We start from the raw sequence: 19086 nt of genomic DNA, 5'->3' as shown, positions 1-19086 counted from the left end.
GGAATCCATAGAAAAAATAGATTTAAAAACAGATAATTGTGATTGACAGTATTAAACATAAGGGAACTCTGGCCAGTTACTGAAATTATGTCAGAAAGCTGCACAGCACTTTTCCCAGTTTACCAATGCCAGTCAGTGTGTTACTGATCAGCAAAGTGCTTGCTGAATTGGTGCTAAAGAGTACAGCTATAGCTGGTGCAGACTGCCAGAGCTTCAGAGGTTTCTGTGGAAGTTCAAGGACTTGGACCATCTCATGAATAAAGAAACATTACTATAACTTCTATTAAATGCATCTTTTCACTGCTAATCACCTGTTTTATGTAAGTCTCATGAAAAATTTCAGTCGTGGTTTATCTGCACGTCTCATCATTTTTATTCATTCCAGGTTCACGGGAGGTAATCATTCAAGAAAGAAGCTATCAATAATATTTATGAAAAATGGAGCCTAATGGTTGTTGGATGCCATTTTATAACATGAGCAGGTATAAATGAAAGTGCATACTGTGCAGGCTTCTTGAAGAAGGTGCTTAGTCTGATCCCAAATACTTTATCTGATTGTATTAACTCGTGAAATAAATCAAATTCTGTTTAGTGCATCTCTTGCTAGTTTCTTTCCTTATTCTTACTTTTGCTCTAAGTGCAGCTTTTTTTGTTTCTTTTGTTTTTAAGAATTCTGCCTCTTAAAATGGTTGTCTTTCTGATAATACACCAACAAAAACAGTAACAAAACTTTGGGGCAACTTTATATTCAGATGACTAATTATTTATGTGTATAAAAGAAGAAAAAGTCACAGAGTCATTCAGTACAGCTACTATGCACAAAAAAATAAATACATTTTAAATTCATTTAGTTAATACAGTCTGCTCCAGCAGAAGGATCCAGGGCACAATTGTCTTTCCTTACTGAAGCCTGGATTTTGCAGCTTGTGTCTGCCTCGTGGAACCAGGGAGGACTTCCCAGGCATGGTCTGACTCCATGCTGGAACAAGGTCAAGTCTAACAAGTCAGATTCTCTTGAGAGCAGGCTGAACACTCTTTTTGGAAATATCCTGGTCTAAAGTTAAGGTAAGAATTTACTTAATTGGAGTTTCCTGTTAGCTCATGAGTAACGTGGGAGATAAAAACAGTTCTTTTAAACTATTCTAAATATAGTAATATTTAGTGTGCAAAATAAATCATTCAGAAACACTATTCAAGTCATATTCTTGTAAATCAATAAATGGGGCTGTTTGCATGTTAACTGGACTTTGACTTTCTTCAGTCACTATGGCACTACTCAATCTAAGGATCATTTACTGTGATAATAGCAATACTTTCATGCAGAAAAGCCATGCATCAAAAAAGCTGAATACCTTTTAAATGTGTCAGGGCTTAAAATAAGTTCTTATATAACAAGGATCTTGAGATAATCCAAATTTAGAGTCAAGAAGGGATAATAAAGGTAGAATAGAATAAGGGCAGAATAGTTAGAAACAAGGAGAGGAAAGTAACAATGAAAGTAGCAGTTCTGGGGGAAAACTCACTGATAACGCATAAACATTGCTGAAGCAACTTTTGGGGCCTTTTAGAGCTAATCCTCTGTGTTATAACACAACAGTTCTAAAATATTTAGACAAGGTGCCTTGTAATCTTGATTTCTCATAAAACACTCATTATACAATCTACAATATTGCTGTAGATTTTATAATATATAAATCATAATAAAATTCTAAATTTTATATTTATTAAATATAATTATATAAATTATAAATAAATTATATAATTCACTTCTGAGTGAAACATAACTTGTGCATTAGGGTGCTACTACATTATTTTAATTCAGAAATATTTGTGTCAGTAGAGCAGGAGAAAAAAAAAGTTATTGGGTTATATCGTCTTTGTAAATTCTTCAGAATGGTGCGATAGGTAGGAAATCTGCTCTCAAGTGATTTGAAGTGTTTGTTTCTCTATCGTGCGAATCGCCAAGCATTACAGATGGGAGACTGGAGACCACTCCCTGTAATTTTCGTCCTACTCCTCTCCTTGTAAAGAGCTAACATAGGAAGCACCTTCTAATATTAGTAGCTACCAGAAGGTGTGTTCGGTGCTTTGGTAGACTACATAACAATAAGAAGAAAGGGCTCCGTCCATAAAGAAGGATGCATTATGGATATCATCTGGAAATTGCTCTGGCAATAGAGATGCAAACCACAAAAAATGTAGTTAGCTTTTCTAATTATAAAAAGTTTGTTAAACGTTAACCTTTATAAATAAAAAAATATATATATTACGCAGCTGGCATATGATAGCACCCCAATAATAGTTCAGACTGTCATGACTCTAATTAGGTCTGTTCCTGTACTTGTCATATATAAATTCAGCAAAAGTATGTGATGACTAGTCAGAGCATTTAATAAACCATTTGTAATGAATTTGTATTAAGGAAGATGAGAGCGCTTAATTTTATGCAATATTTTTAAGTCCTTTCTTTGCAGGCAATCATAGAACCGTTCTTCAAAGTATCCAAAGTCACTGAAAGATGACGAAAATATGAAGACTGTAAGCAGATTGATTTCTGAAGGTCTGATAATGGTTTACAAGTTGTTTTTTGTTTGTTTTAATCAAATTTCAATTTTGCAAGATTTGTAGAATGCAGACTATGATACTGCTCTGCTTTTTTAACTATTTACACTACAAATTGTACTGGCAATCCCAAAGGCAGCTGGACAAGGAGTAGGCATCTTCTAACAATTAAAAATAATAATAAATCACATTTATAAAATGAATATAATCCTGAAGCAGATGAAAAAGTCAGTGTAGATTTTGACTGTATCATACACATTAAAGTACAGAACTGGAAATCTGTTTTTGAAAGACTCAGTGCACTTAGAAATATCACTTAAATTTTTCTACCCTTTTCTTAATTTTGTCTTTTTTCTTAAACACATTTTTTATGATAATTCACATATTCATTTATATGATATTAAAAGGTTATTTTTGTAAAAAAAAATAAAATAAAATAAAAAAAATGCAATAAAGTTTTGGAGAAAATAAAATAGCCCGTGCTACTTATGAGGGAAAAAAGAAGTTCATTGGCTAATGATAGTCAATGTGTCCCTGCGGGTGTTTAAGGAAAGGTTGGATGTGCTACTTAGGGACATGGTTTAGTGGGTAATATCAGTGGTAGGGGGATGGTTGGACCAGATGATCTTGGAGGTAGGTTTTTTCCAACCTTTATGATTCTATGATAGATATCATAATAAATAAATAAGAGGATGTAAGCTCTCAGATATCATTTGAGATACTAATATTGTTATTATATAATCCTGTTAGGCTTGCAGTATAGAAGAAGCTGAAAATGGGCATGAGAGAGAACAAGAGGAAATGCAACATGGTACTTTCAAAACTAATCAGTCGGGAGAATTATTGCAAACCTAGATCTCTACAGGGAGGAAACTGCACAGAAAGCAGTAATGACTGAAATGACCAGAGATGACAGTGTATATAAAAATGAGGTAAATACTAATAATACAGTACACGAGGAAAAAATGGAAGCACACCACATTATGGGTCAACAAATCCCCCAATCCCCATTTACGTGTAACCATGAAAAACATCTGAAAATGCCTTGTCAACAGATAGCAGTGATAAACAGAAAGATAAAACAGGATGTTTGGAAGTAATTCAGAAGTGAAAAAATAGGAAATTGATTGAAATTGTTAGAACAATTTTTTGGTAGTAGTATTAAAATTCTTTCTGTAGTATTAAAATTAATTGCATTACTTATTTTAGAAAAAAATACAAATTCGATTTTGGAACTTCAAAACATATTGAGTAAACAATGAAGTTCTTCTGGTTTTGAGATTTTTAGCCTGGAACATTTCTGTTTAGAAATTATTTTTATTTAGGTAAATATTCTTATAAAAAAGAATATTTCTAACACAAAATGAATCTCTAAATATATGTACGTGAATGTGTGTGCGCTTTGGTTTTTTTTGTTTGTTTGTTTTAAATCACCAAATTACTGATATACTGAACGCCACAGTGACTCAGGAAGAAGGGAGACTGAATAATGTGCAGGATTCAAGCAGCAGCAGTATTTGTGTATAAGGATGACTCCTCAACAAGGTGATTGACTCTGATTCCATCTGTCCAGGGAGAACTCTTAACAAAAAAAACTAATAATAAAATGAGCATTGCATGAGGTATAATTACTGGTTAGAACAAAACAAAAAAACACCTTAGTTACTACCAGAACTGTCTTCCTATTTGGACAGATTTAAGGGCAGCCTATTAGACAGAAATGGTGGGAAGAGAGGCTTTGTTACTGGGGGTTTTGAGGAAAGGCCACCAAGAGGCAAGCTTCATGCTTTGCACATGCAGGGGTAAAGTGATACAGGACAGTCAGTTTCCTCCTTCCTTCTACCCTGTTTTTTTCAGGGTCCCATATGTAAGTTGCCTGTGGAGCAGCACTGTGTACTCTCTCTGCACAAAACAGCATAAATCTGCTAGAGCAAAGTCAAAAATTAAGTGGTGTGAACCTGTGAACTCCTGGTTTTGCTGCCTTTAAGGCAGGTGCTGTGTTGAAAGCTGGTAGCAACTACTGAGCAATGTGAGGTGTACGTGCTTTGGCAAGACACTTTTTATTTTATAAATACCTTGAACAAAAGTTAGAGGGAAATCTGTTGTGACTTTTTTTCCTCCCCTTTCCAAACAGCGTGTAAAAGACTGTTGTGGTTACCTCCCATGGATCTTTTCTATCTAGCTGTGGCTGCGGATGGCGGGGAGCATGGTGTCACCTTTCCTATCACAGGAAGAAGGACCAGGACATAAACTAACAGCTGCCAGGTATAGAAGTAGAGTCTAAGGACATGCTGAATGCAGTTTAGAATACAGGTATTGCTGTGCTTAAGAACTTACATAGATTCCTGCTTAATTTTCATTTTTTTTATATTTTTTTTTTCCTGGTTTGTTTTGTGTGACAAAGGTGTTGTAGTTTGAGACTGCCTGGTTCACTACAGTGAGTATTCAGATGTGAAAAACATATAGAAAAGCACTTTAAAACACAGGCAAAATATTTAGGAAAGAAAAGTCTTGGTTTTTTTTGGGGGGGGGGGGGGTATTTTTTGTAAGGTATTTCTTTCAGGTAGTGTCACAAAATAGAAAAATGGTCACTGAAAGAAACTGGCACATGCAAGGCTATTATTTACTTATCAAAGCTCTGTGCTCAGATTTCACTTGATGTTTTGAAAATCCACCCCCTTCTGCCTCGTTTGAAATTATCAAGTGCACTGAAGAGGAAGAAATGGATTTATTGTCAGTGATTGCTCAGAAACTAGGTGCTTCAGCAAATTCAGAGTTTCCCAGAGAAGTTTGAAATCATTCTGTCCATCTTCCACAGGGAAGGGCTGTGACCTAGACCTTACATTAAAAGCTCTTCAAAAGGCAACAGCATCAAGCATGCTGTGGGAACAAATATTGTGATGCAGCTGAATGTCATTGGGAAGCAAGGTACTGTATATCAGCCCTACATAATGAATGCAAATTGTATTTTTAGGATCCAAATGGGAAAGCATAAAAGGCTACAAAAGCTTTAATTTATGATTTATTCATTTAAAGCTTCAGGCCATTAAGTACCCATTAAATAACTATTTTATATGCTGCTAAGTGCATCTCTATCGTCAGAATAAAAAGATTGTTTTAGTTCACCCTATATCAGATAAAACATTTTAATTGAGGGCATTTGTGATAACAAATTGACTGGAATTGGAAAGTAAATTAATGCTGAGTTCTGACAGCAGGACATCTTTGTGAATTTGCTTTTAGTGTTTGTGTGTGCATGAACAGTTACGTTATATATGTGTTTATTTCTGTTTAGATTTCAGTTACAAAGATTCTACCCCAAATAAAATTTTTGATTTTCATTGCTCTGGTAGGGTTCCCTAGATTCATGTCTTTCCTACTCTTACTGTGGTGCTCAGATTATCTCTTAAACATTTTGTAACGTTCTCTGACCTCCCTGCTAAGAGCCTCCATTATTTAGGATGTGTTCTGAAAATGGGGAGTAGAAACAAGTAGATTAGAAGAAATTGCATATTTTTCTTCCCAAGGATATTTCAGTGTTTTCTTTTATTTGAGAGAATGTGGAGTTTTAAAGCCTGCCTGCAGAATATCGAGATTTCAAAGAACGTTCATTTAGAGATGTTGACATATTTTGGTTTGGCATTTTTGATTGAAATCAAGCATTGCATTCCTGGAACTGAAGTGGTTCATTTTCTTTTGTTCATGAGCTGATCAGCATGCAGACGTATTTTATTGCCATTGTTGCCTGGCCTCCAATTTTCTTTGTGGTGCTGAGAAATACTCCTCCTAGGATGAAGTGACTGAAATACCTATATATATATACCTAGATCATGACCTACATGACTAAATCATCTGGTGTAACTTGAAACTCTTGTTTGCTTATACAGAAATGTCCAAATTCCCAGCAGGCAATATTCTAAGAAAATGCAGTTGAATTTCATTTATTTTTGAGCAAAAGACACTGTCCTGTTTAATACAATAAATTGTTGCAATTTGGATTTAAAACAACAACAACAAAACAAATGCAAGACCCAGTTTTCTGAAGAAAAAAACCTGACATTTGGAAAATATTTCCAAACATAATTTTTAGGTGAAATTATTTCCTTAAAGTTCTGAAATTTTATTTGATGTCAATTTATGCACCAGGAAAGGTCACCCTCTGTGTCTCAGGACTGCTGGATTGCTTCTGTAATGACTATTTCTCATTTATGGGAAGGTTCGCAACTGGGGGAAGGAGTAACTGAAAAGCAGAAGGGCTAAAAAGAAGCTTCTTAAAGCAATCTGTGGCCTGGAAAGACAAGTAAAGGGCAATCCTGCAGTTCCTTGCTCAGACATGCTAGCCAATTAAGCAATTACATTATCTTGGGCTTCTCTGAGTAGCTTTTTCTGCCAGCCCATCTGGTCTTCTCCTTAGCTTCTACGAGATTTCTATTTGCAGCTCTTCCATCTTCCTGCGTGTTGCTTCTCCATCACTGTTTTCTACCTTCTGGCTCTGTCTTTCCCCTAGCTTCTTCTCTATTATCGATCACATAAGAGCAACTCGTTACTAAGAATTGCTAGACAAAAGGCCTTACTTTTTTATGCCTATTTTCTGTGATTATTCAGTATGCTGCAGAAATAAGCTTTTAAAATACGTCAGTTTGAAATGTGTTTTTAGTGACCCTTCTGCTTATCCATGGGTGGATAATTTTTCTAGCAGTTTTCAAATTCAGTACCTTAAAATGTTTTTCAACCTAATTCAAAGTGTGAAGCAAATGTATATTCTTTCTGTGAATTTGAAGTAGAATTATTGTTCATAGTGTGAAAGGGTATTTTCAAGAAAATGTTTGCCAGTTCCATTAAGTTATTGTATATTTTTTCAAGGATTCCATTAATCTGTATTTGTCAGTTATGTAGATAAGAAAATGACTTGGAAAGTGAGGGCATTTATCTAATCACAAAATAAATAAATAAGTAAATACATAGTGCAGTACTTCAGTTTGCCTCAATTTTTTTGTTAAACTTGGAGATTTAGTTCAGATTCAATTAATGAAACTGTGAAATCTGGGAAACAGAGGGAAATATTGGGTGACAGAACACTGGAACAGGTTGCCCAGAGAAGTTGTGGAGTATCCTTCTCTGGAGATACTCAAAACCCACCCAGATGTCATCTTGCACAATGTACTGGAGGTGACCCTGCTCGGCAGAGGGGTTGGAGTAGACGATATTCAGAGGTCCCTTCCAACCTCGGCCATTCTGTGATTCTGTGAAATGTTGTGGAATTGATAAATTGCAGTTTAATTATATTTTTAATTCGTATTAAGTTAAAGGGATTTTTTAATAGGATTTATTTAAGTTTTTGTTTTGTTTTGTTAATTTAACCGAAGATAGAATGTGTCACAGGAAAAACTGAAGGGTTTAAAGAAAGAGGAAGGGCTAACTTAAGAAGACATGAATGTGTTTTGTAACAGTGTCCCTCCAGCACTTTGCCAGATTGTCCTCTGTTATAGCAGATCCTAACACTCAGGAACAGCGATATGGATTTATGCACGTTTTCCATGTATCACAGAAAAGACTTTGCTCTTTTTTTTTTTTCTTTACCAGATCTTTTGTTTCTGCACATAGAAAATCAATCTTATTTAATGCATCGGGAAACTCTCTCTCTTAAGACTCACTGCCTTTCACTTTGGGTTATCCTCTCAGCCAAATCCTGCGATATTGTAATTGATTTTAAAAGTCAGCAGCAAAAGTATTTGATCTTTGGGTGACAAACGGTCAAAGAGGAGCCCTCAGGATCAGTGTTAAACGTCAATGAAATTAGATTCATGCTAGGATAGGCAAGTTACAAAAATTCAAAACCAATTGTAACTGTGACAGTAATAAATGGAAACTCAGCAAAATGAAGCTATTAGTCAACAATGTGCAATCTCATAAATGTGAACAAATGATTATGGAGCAGCTCAGGCCTGAATTAAAACCGAACAAGCTGAAACAAGCAATATCACTGAGATGGGTAAAATACATTTATTCAAGATGATGTAACAACACTTACATTAGAATAAAAGCTGAAGTTTCAGCTGATATGTTCAAGATAATTTGGATGTCATCACTCAAAACAGGCAAAGGCACATGCATTCATCTCAAGCACTGTGTGCAGTTTTGGGTGCCATAATATAAGAAGGATATAAAATTATTAGTGTGTGTCCAAAGCAGGGCAACAAAGATGGTAAAGGACCTAGAGGGCAAGATGTATGAGGAACAGCTGAGGTCCTTTGGTTTGTTCAGAGCAGGGAAGAGGAGACTGAGAGGAGGCCTCATGGCGGCCTGCAGCTCCCTCACGAGGGGAGCGGAGGGGCAGGTGCTGAGCTCTGCTCTCTGGGGACAGCGACAGGACCCGAGGGAACGGCATGGAGCTGGGACAGGGGAGGGTCAGGCTGGGTATTAGGAAAAGGTTCTTCACCACGAGTATGGTTGGGCTCCCCTCAGAATTGGTCATGGCTCTAAGCCTGCTGGAGTTCAAGAATCCTTTAGACAATACTCTCAGATACGGTTTAATTTTTAGATAGTCCTATGTAGAGTCAGGAGTTGAACTTGATCTTTGTGGATGCCTTCCAACTTGGGATATTCTGTTTTGTTCTAACACATGTACTGCTAGTACTGGGGTGTTGGATGCTAAACCCAGTGATGTAACTCCCATCAGAGCTACCAGTAATAGCATGTTAAATGTAGCCAAGTTGTTAAAAATCTTGTATCGTAAAAATGTGGGACTGACCAAAGAATTCATGGGTAATTTTTGCTGCTGTTTACAAGTACAATGGTGGGGCTATTTAGTACTGTGCTATCACAAGCTACTAAATTCAATGCCGTTTACTCCTGAACAACAAGGAGTATGTTAATTGACAGCTAAAGAAAGGACACAAACCTCTTTTTTTTTTGGCTTTGTTTTCTTTTTTTTTTTTAATTTTATTTTTACTTTTCCTCTTTTCCTTGTGGTGTTTTGAAAGAATCCATCTAGAAAACTGTAAAGAGCTTTAGCTAAAGGACTCAGCAATATTCTCGTGAAAATATGTAAGTATCAAGAGCACCTAAAACAATATTGGTATGCAAAACATCAAGACAACCTTAGCAAAAATCAAGTTTGAATTAAGTTGACCTTGCATGAAAGAGTACAAAGTAGCTTGAAGTGCCCTGTTCTAAGTTGAAAACATTTGCAAAAACAAAGCCTGTATTATATCTTCTTTATAATCTATCACCCTCTGAAAATATTGCTTCTTTAGTTTATTCTGTGTTGCTTATGATTTTAAGTAGAAACGTTGATTACTGAGTTTTGTTTCTCACCCATGATGTATGCAATTGGGATGGGTCAGTTTTCATCTGATTCTTAAATTTTTCTGGAAGCAGGAAACAGCATGCCAGATCTTGCGTATACTTCTGCATATCACTACGTATCAAATGATATCTTGCATATCACTTCTGTGAGTGAAATCAGTAACTCCAAGAACAAATACAGGTATAAAACTCAGTCCAGTGTGTTTAAACAAAAAGAGAAGTAAGTAGCTCTGCAGCATAGAAATACAAAATCAAGTGTGGATTTAATTTTCATTGCAGGCCCAAATATTTAATCATCACAGATGAAAAGTAGTGCACAATTTCATTTACTCACGTAGTAAATGCATGGAGCACATTCATGCATGTCTGGGAAGTACTTGATGTCCACTCTGGGTTTTGAAGGGCTCTGTCTTCATATGGAGCAGCACCAATCTATTTGCAAGTCCTTCATTATCAGTTATTCTTCCAGACCGAGAAAGCAGAGAATTACCATTTAGCAGTCAATAGTCATGAGTGCCTGTGGCTGTAGCGTATGTTATTAAAGTAAATGAGAAGCATTCTATTGCCATTTAGAACAAGGTGACTCTTAATCCTTTATTAGTGCTCCAAAATCTAGGCCTTCTCCAGCCTCCATTAAAACCAGTGGAAGACTTTTTATCGATTTAGAGGAATCAATAGCTTAAATGTCTCTCTTGCCTTGTACCTTCTTTCCTTCCAGTTTCCACCTCTCTGGTGGCTTTCCTATCTGTGTCTGCAGGTGATATAGGAAGATATGCAGTTAACTTAGATGCAAACAAGCCAAAATAAGCCAAACAAATTCCACTTTTTTATCTTTCATTTTTCAAGTTTGTAAGACTTTATAGCAGGCACCTAGGTGACTTTGTGCCAGCTGGTGCCTTTGTAGCACTCTGACTTGGTTGCATTTTCAGTCCTGTTTTCAAGGCCTTTCTTTTGTTTTTCCCTTGGTTGTACTAAAGTCTGCTTGTTGCCTTGACAAATATTTGTTTCTGTTTCTGTGTAAGTAAGCATCTAACATAAAAATTTTTTCAGGATTTGTATTCAGCTGACTGTTGTGCTACTGTTTACCAGCGTTCAAAACCTGGGCAAATAGCAATTTGTTTGGGCTGAATAAGTAATACCTTATTTTAGAGGGCACAAATAGCCATGTAATTATTTTGAATTAAGAAATTACCATATCATTTCAGGCTCATTACATGGGTATTTATTTTTAGGAGATTATGTGCAAACCGTTACAATAATAATTAATGTAACTTTTATTTTTAAAGGGAAATAAGTATAATAGTAAAGAAAGGAAGGACACATTCTTGGTGAGCTTCAAGGCCTTAAAATGACAATTCCACCACAGATGTTGTGTGGAGCTACATTTTCATGTTGAAGACTAAAAGGCTTATTATTCTTGTATAGTGTTGAAGTGAAGAAGCAACTAGTAATGCACTTCTTATTTGTAACTTTTCACATGGTATGGTAAAGAATGGATGTTAAACTGCACAATCCTAATTAGGAAGGGCAGAATCCCTCTCAGTGGCTAAAGAGGTTATTTATATGTGTTTAGTCTATAATATTTAAATGATATAATTTCTATAATTTCTAAAAAAACAATACAGTTCTGATTGTCCTTTTTTTTTCTTTTTTTTTTTTTTTTCTTTTTCCCCAACAGTTTATCAGGAAATCAGCTGTCCTGAAATCTATAGCAGTCCTGGAAGCTTGCCACTGTATCTGGTCTGTTGCAACAGGACTGCCCTGAATCCACACAAGAAAGCCTGGGCTCTTTGGGAGCTGTAACTCAGGCAGAGAGTGAGGATAATGAGCTTGAAGCTGGCTCAGCTTTATAATCTCCATTCTTGCCTTTTGATAGTAGAGCAATTAACCGTTTTGTGGGCTAATTGCCTTCCATTTTCTCAGTGTTCATCATATTTCTGCGCTAAACCACACCACTATGGGGCTGGTGTATTTCCACCTTTCTAATTCCCTTCTCTCTGACTAGCCCCCTAACCTTACATTCAACCTGTGCCTGTGTTGTTTCTTCCAAGACACTGATCACAATTAGAGGATCCACAACTTTTGAAGGATCTGATCCAGTGGATACAGCAAGTCTTCAAGAATCTTTGCATCAGGCCTCTGTTAAGTTGCAGCTTGTGTTGCAGAACCTACAGCTGGCCCAGGCCCTCAACTCCCCCTGTTCTGCTTCCTCAAACAAAGAGTAAGATTGCTATTGGTTTCCTTTCATGATTATAAATGTCTATTTAATCTCTCTAATCTTCTTAACACCAGTTAAAATGTCTAGCAGACAGAAATGTGAGAAATATTTGCTGTGAGGTAGAAATTCACCTAGTCATAAAATAATTGCTTCTAAACTGTTATTCATGGCATGATTCTAATTACATTATACTTAAGGGATCATAATGAAACAGACTTCCAAATTTACCCTGGAGTATTTTTTCTGCAGTATTGGATTGGAAAGCTGTAATTTGAATAAATGAAATGAGTAACTGAAGACAGACTCTCCCTCTCTCCAACATGTCTCATTAAAAAAAAAAAAAAAAGAAATGAAGAAAACTGTGTCATTTAAGTGATTAGCAAGATGTTGACAAAATGGAGGAAGTTTGCAGCAGATATTTTGTATACTCAGCTGAAAACAAATTAACAAAGCAGATTTCTGTACAGATAAGCCAAGCTTGTTTTCTGAAGGGCAAAAATCTTATTTATAAATCTTATTTATGCGTGATCAACTGAAGAGGAAAGAAGCAGTGAGAAAAAAAATGCTCATGAAAACCTAGAAATGGCCTTGTTATTCATTTGAGAAAGGGAGAGCAATAATATTCAAAAAGCCCTTAGGTGTATTATATAGATGTCAGACCTTGCTTCTTAGAAAAGAGGAGTTAATGAGTGCTATTGCTGTTCAGCACAACAGAGAGAAAAATAAGTGTTGAAGGGTTTGCTGTGATAGGCGATAGCATGAAATTACTAGATTTCACCTCAGACCCTTCCCTGCTTTCCCCTTCACTCCCATGAGCTTGCTCTGACTGAACTGCGTTCCTCAGCTGTTGTGGCAGTTTCACGAAGTTCGTGGTTCTCTCTCTATCATATAGTCCAGGCTTTGCTGAAAGTCAGAACTCGCTCCTTTTTCAGATTCAGTGCATTTATGTCTTTGGTCTTGTTCATTTATAAAACTGGCTTGATTTCGGTTAATTAATTGAGGTCAGTGCATTCCTCCCACAGATGGTTGGAAACACAGGCTGTTTTCCAAAGGCTTTGGGAATGAACATGTCCAGTGAGATGGGGCTGTTATTAAAGAGCCGAACGTAGGCCAACACACCTGAATATGAACTAATGAGGACAATGCAACCATGCATCTCAGACATGTTTGTTAGATAAGTCATTTAGTGACATACCTCCCTTATGTACGTGGAAGTTGTCCTTCACGTTGGAAGATTTACTTCTAAAATAAAAGCAGCTCATGCCTTTACCTAACCCTCAAATTACTAGTGATATTTTCTTACCTCCCCAAATCACTGTTTCACTGCTTACCTCCCCAAATCACTGTTTCACTGCTGTGAAAGAGAAACATTCTTTCAGTGTCCTCTTCTCACCCCTGATATTTTACAGTACTCTTTGAAAAGATACAGTGAAGATCTGCTCTTCCAGTGACACTTCGCAACGTATCAATAGATGGCAGTAGCTGAATTCTCATCTAAAAAAAAAAAAAACATACCTGGAAAATTTTCATAATTGGCTTTTTCTATAAGAAAAGATGAATATATTCTTTATGGGTTAAAATAAGGCAAGTTCTTTCACAAATCAGGGTCAAAGTGCAATTTCCCTCATTTCTTTCATTCTCAGAAGTATAGATATCAAGTTGCTTAAAACAGCACCAAATTTGCTGGAAGACATAAAATAAAAGAATCTACAGGTTCAACAGGGGATCGGAAACAAGGATCAGTTCAATTCTATGAATATTTCACTTGAACCTATTTAGAGACTTGTTACTCATGGAATGGTTATGATTATTCACTCTAGAAACAGATTACCAATACCTGCACCATAATTCCGAGTCAGGAAGTCCTGCATTCCAAGATAATTTACTTCTTTTGGAATTTTCCCAAATATTTTCCTAATGTCAATCCATATATTATATTGCCCCCGGTAAATACAACTTTATAATAAAGTAGCGTACTGTGTTTGAAAATGGCTGTTTTATTAACTCTAGTTAATATGGAAGCAAGATCCCAAATTACTCTGTAATCTCCATTGTTTTAATGGAGTATGTCTAAAGAGCTTGCCCATTTAACTAGTAACTCCAAAATTTGGGGAGATTTCCAAGATACTCATGTATTTAGTCTATTTTTCAAAAATGCCTGCATGGATCAGGTAACGTACTCTTATCAAGATGAATCTGAATTAGGAAACAATGCTCTGCATACTACTAAACATTCTCTTAGGTGCTATCATCTTTTCAAAGGGCACAAACGTACTTGAAGATATGTCCTTTTGTTATAAAGGGGGACTCTGCAGTATTCATTTACTCTAGAAAGCATATTTGTAGTTAGAAATTACCTCAAGAGATCATTTAACCATTTCTTACTCACTGAAGCAGAATCAAGAATATTTAGATGAATGTATCCTATATATTCATATATTTAATGTGGTTCCTATATCCTGACAAAAAGAGAAAATTCTGCAATGATGCTGTGTGGCCAGTGGAAAAAATATATTTTCTGAACAGTAGTGAAGCCTTGATCTTCTTCATTGCAAGTTTATTTTTCTCCTCCCATACTTATATTTCTGTAGTACAGAATTTACAGTTCATCATGGTATTGCTGGAGATATTTTGATAAAATCATTTTTTTTAATCCAATGGTGTATGCATATTTATTATACATTTTAAATGAAAACTCATTTTGAAACATCACGTAGGTTTTTAGATCTCTTAGATTTTTCTCATCAAAAGCAAAATGTTACTAAAATCAGCACAGTCCAGTAAACTAAAGCATATGGCTGTTGATGTATCAAAATTTCTTAAAGGCAAAGAATATAGAGCTCTGGCAGAAAATTTCTGAGCGCTGTATCATCTGAATTCTTGGGTCTATGGAAATATTCTGTGCTTTTTTACAAACTCACCTATTTAATCTTAATCACGATTATTTAATTATTATTATTATTTGTATAATGCAGTTTTCTTTCTTCTCTCTTTCTGCTAGTGTTTAAGTAGTGCTACAGTAAGAAACATTCTGACAGATATATTTTTGTGATATGCATTTCTGTTAGCAGTTGGGGAAATGCATTGACTGGTAATTTGCAAATCAGTATTTTCAGATTGCTAGCTCAGGTCAGAGGACTGTAAAATGCTGGAAGTTTATACTCAGTATTATCTAAGCTCTGAGAGCCTTTTATTAGCAAAGCTGTGCTGCACACTCCAAAACAGAAGTTTTTTCCTGATTTGTTAGGTAAGCTCTTCTGGACAGGAATTGGCACTTTAAAAAAAAATAAAAATAAAAATAAAATCTATTTTTAAGTGACATGCTTGTTGCTGTATCATTTTAAAACTGTCATTTGTTAATGTACTGTTGTTACTATTGCAGGCTTTGAAAAGTATGAAGCACTGCCAGACCCGATTGTGTTACAGCTTATACACACCTGGAACTAAAAGGTAACTCCCAGGTTTCCCTGTTTAATGCAACTATATGGAAAGAGACTGAAAATGGATACAGACAAGAATATAAGGAAACAGGGTCTGTTGATCAGTGTGATTGGTGGTTATCCCAGCAACACAATGACTTTGAAATGTTATTAAAAATTAAGATACTTTGGCTAGGTTTACTGGTAGTATCTTTAAGAAGCAGTACAAACAGCATTTGTCTTAGCCAAGCAGTGGAAAGTTAGGACTGTACGATCTTGTCCACCCCAGTTTCCAGGTAAGCTACAATGCACCTGTATCGCATACATATCTACTTGTTTAATGATTTTTACACTTTCCATTCTGATCTCTTTCTTTTACAAGCTAAAACCACTAAAATAGATGTCTACATGCTTCTGCATGCCATTTAAATGGATGCAATTTTAATCCAAAAGTGAGTGTTACTTGCATATCTACAAGATCATATAGTGCAGTCACATTACATGAGATGCAATTTTTATGATGAAAAAGAACCTTAAGCAAATGGGTGAAGAATGTTATCCATTGCTGCCCCCAAATCATAATCCATTATTTGAGTCAAAAATCTGTCAGTCTCACAGCAGTTCATTTTCCTAAACTGAACATTATAGCCAGCTGTGTAACAGTAATGTTGCTCAAAGAAAATGCAGCCATTATTTAATGGGGAAAATAATGCTCATATTAACAACAGCATGCACTTCTAAATCCCTTTGGCTGTTTCCAGGTACCCCTTCCTCTGCTTGCACCCTAGAACTAGCCACAGTTTGTATTCCCAGATCTAAAAACATTCTAGTAATGGAAGAGGCTTTAAGGGGCACATGTGTCTTTCTCAATGCTATGAAAGTCCATACTCATTTATGATCTTTCTTGAAATCACATTCAAAACATACTGAAGTGTAAGGGCGGAAATGAAGAGATTTGGCTTAATAAGATTCATCTTTATCTTCTTATAAATTCTTTCTCAAGCAACACCCGTCTGTAAGCTGTAACCAGAACATCATTTCCATTTTTCAAAGCAATACAGAGTGACTCTGAAAGTTTGTACTCAAAGATATGTTGTGGAGAATTAAGCAGGATTTTTTCCCACAGGCACTTTGTATGAATAAGAAAATCTCTTCTAACTTAATGTAGAGAGCAAGAATTGCCAAGCTGCTAGAGGAGAAGACGGATTTCCAAGGATTAAAAACAAACAAACAAACTGCATAACAGCTGAGCTTTAAAGAAAATTGTCTGATCTGTTTTTTTCAGTAATGGGGTTACAGGCACCTTTTCCTATGGTAAGAACTTCTCATCCACAGTTGAGCAATTTCTCCAAAATATGTATTACATCAGCAAATAATTTTAGACCAGAATATTGCCAGTGAAAAACTGGTTGCCTTTTCATCAGATAGACAATTCTAATTGTACAGATTGGGTCTATGGGGTATAATATTACATGTAAGCCTATGTTTAAAAGTAAAAACTATCATTTCATTCCAAAATGCTTGCTATTTCGCATCATCAAGATTAAAAAGGATTGCTTGCTTAAGGTGTAAATGCAAGTGTATGTAACTCAGGGATCAAGGTGGTGTCAGTATAGACACAGCCGCAATACTTTTGTACCTTTTAAAAGTACTTTTTAAAGTTTTTAAAAATAAGAAGAAATACCCACCTGCTCCTGCATGGTGTTTCACTGGTCATTATACACATATAAAATTACACAGAGGAAGAAAAGAGGGTAAACTCATAATACCCTGAGTTATCTTTATTTCAGTAACATCTATTTCAACTCACGCTGTTCTTTTATGTTTGGAATTACAGATGGTGGATGTACTATAGAGCTCCTGAATGCATCATGTAGGTTTAAGCACCAGACTGTAGGAATCTGAGCTGCTAGCTAATGACCAAATTTTGATTTAATCTATTTTTTCCTCTTTCTAATTATTTTTCCTTCTACTAGGTTGGAGACAAGATAGTAAATAAATAAATAAGAATATAGAAAAAACATAGATATTACTACCAACATTTTTTCCTTCTCCCTAGCCTGCTAGTCTGCAGAAGATTCACAGCCTCTATTTTGTGATGATTGTTGGGATGATGAGTAAATGCTATGAAGTTTATTTCCCAGACTTATCAGATCCTCTGTTAGAGCTTTGGATTTGCAAACTTTTGCAGTACTACTGCATTACTGCTTGGTACTTTTCTAGAGAATTCTGTATTTTCTACAGAATAAATACTTCTCCATGGAAGTATCAGTTAGGCAAGCAAACCTATTAGATTAAAGAAAATGTACGTAGAGCTTGTTATAGATCAAACTGATCAGTAGAACAGAAATTATTCCCAGACACGCTTTTAGTAGCGAATGAGCTCCCTTGTGCAACAAGGTGTTGCGCCTGGGAGTACCTGGGAGTTTTGAGGCTCTGCCCAGCTCTCCCCCAACCCCTCCCTGCAGGATGTCTGGACAGAGCAGCCTGGCGTGGGAGCTGGACTGTGTTCTTGCTCCCCTCAGCTGCCAGATGCTCTGAGCTCAGCTCTGAGCAAAAGCTAATACTCAGCAGCTGCTGTCCCTGATAGACAGCTGATCACTGTGTGCTCCTTTGCTCTCCTGCTTTTATTTCCCCCATCAAGCTGTACAAATAGGTATGTTGCTCTGTCCCCTGTTCATCCAGCCGAAAAGCTGAACTGAGTCAGGACACGCTCCAAAAATATCCTTGCAGCATAAGAACGAAGCACAAGATGGGTTTTGCAAGTATCTGTTTTGTGGTAACTTGTGGTAACTGTATTTCCTTGCATTGGCTAAAGAAGGGCCAACGGATCTAAGTCTTAATAATATCTATTGAGTTTGTGAGTTATTCTACTGATGGTGGGAACAGCCATTCTTGTACTATGATCACCATTGGATCACTTAAGATTCTTTAAGTTTTATAGTTTTTTTAAGTTTTATAGTTTTTTTAAGTCTTAAGTTTCTGCTAAACTGGTGAGGTGATAAACCAGGCCCACGTGTACCCTATTCAAATGGGAAATGCACTCAGCATTAGAAACCTCAGAATAAATACTCCAGTATCTATGGGAGTACTGAATTTTCCTTCTCCCTTAAGATACAGATGATGCCCAGGGATGATCTCTGCTCTCTGTGAGTACTTCTGCACTAGCAAACTTCAGAGTGCCCATGACCCAGAGATCTCAGATGCAAATCAGCTTCTCTTTGAAGCTGGACAGGTGAGGTCTCCTTTCTCTCCTTTCCCAGATGTCCCTGGAAGGAAAACACAAAACAGACACCTAATGGGGAAAAGGATGCACAAGCATGGCCAGTGTCCGTCTCATTTTCTCTACCAGACATGACTCATGGTAGTGCTTTAAATAGTTTAAACAGAACAGGTGATGCGAATGCATATGATCTACAAATGTTTTTTTCAGTGCATTTTTTTTTTTACTTTTCCCAGCCTGACCTGCTATCACCTTTAGTAAAGCATACATAGTTAGTTTGCTTTCTGAAAATAAATATTCTTTGTAATTAAAAGTACAAAGATCCTGCTGATGTGATTGTTTTAACACTGAGGGAG

At 36.2% G+C, this 19086-nt stretch overlaps 1 protein-coding gene across 2 annotated transcripts in view; it reads left to right on the top strand.

The window, feature by feature from the left end:
- The first annotated feature begins 873 nt into the window (after positions 1-873).
- Positions 874-19086, top strand: part of LOC308194824 (uncharacterized protein) — a 128903-nt gene continuing 110690 nt past the window's right edge. Inside the window, exons 1-10 of one of the 2 annotated variants that reach the window (XM_080591277.1) lie at positions 874-1065; positions 2461-2560; positions 3313-3494; positions 4025-4107; positions 4697-4827; positions 5381-5490; positions 9546-9609; positions 11549-11685; positions 11922-12091; positions 15471-15538. The gene's annotated coding sequence lies outside the window, so the exon portion shown is untranslated. The remainder of the gene's footprint in view (positions 1066-2460; positions 2561-3312; positions 3495-4024; positions 4108-4696; positions 4828-5380; positions 5491-9545; positions 9610-11548; positions 11686-11921; positions 12092-15470; positions 15539-19086) is intronic. The other variant, XM_080591278.1, reaches the window with a different exon arrangement.

This window comes from Anser brachyrhynchus (assembly GCF_964034855.1).
Source record: "Anser brachyrhynchus genome assembly, chromosome: 4".
NCBI lineage: Eukaryota > Metazoa > Chordata > Aves > Anseriformes > Anatidae > Anser > Anser brachyrhynchus.
This window is presented reverse-complemented; position numbering and strand designations above follow the sequence as displayed.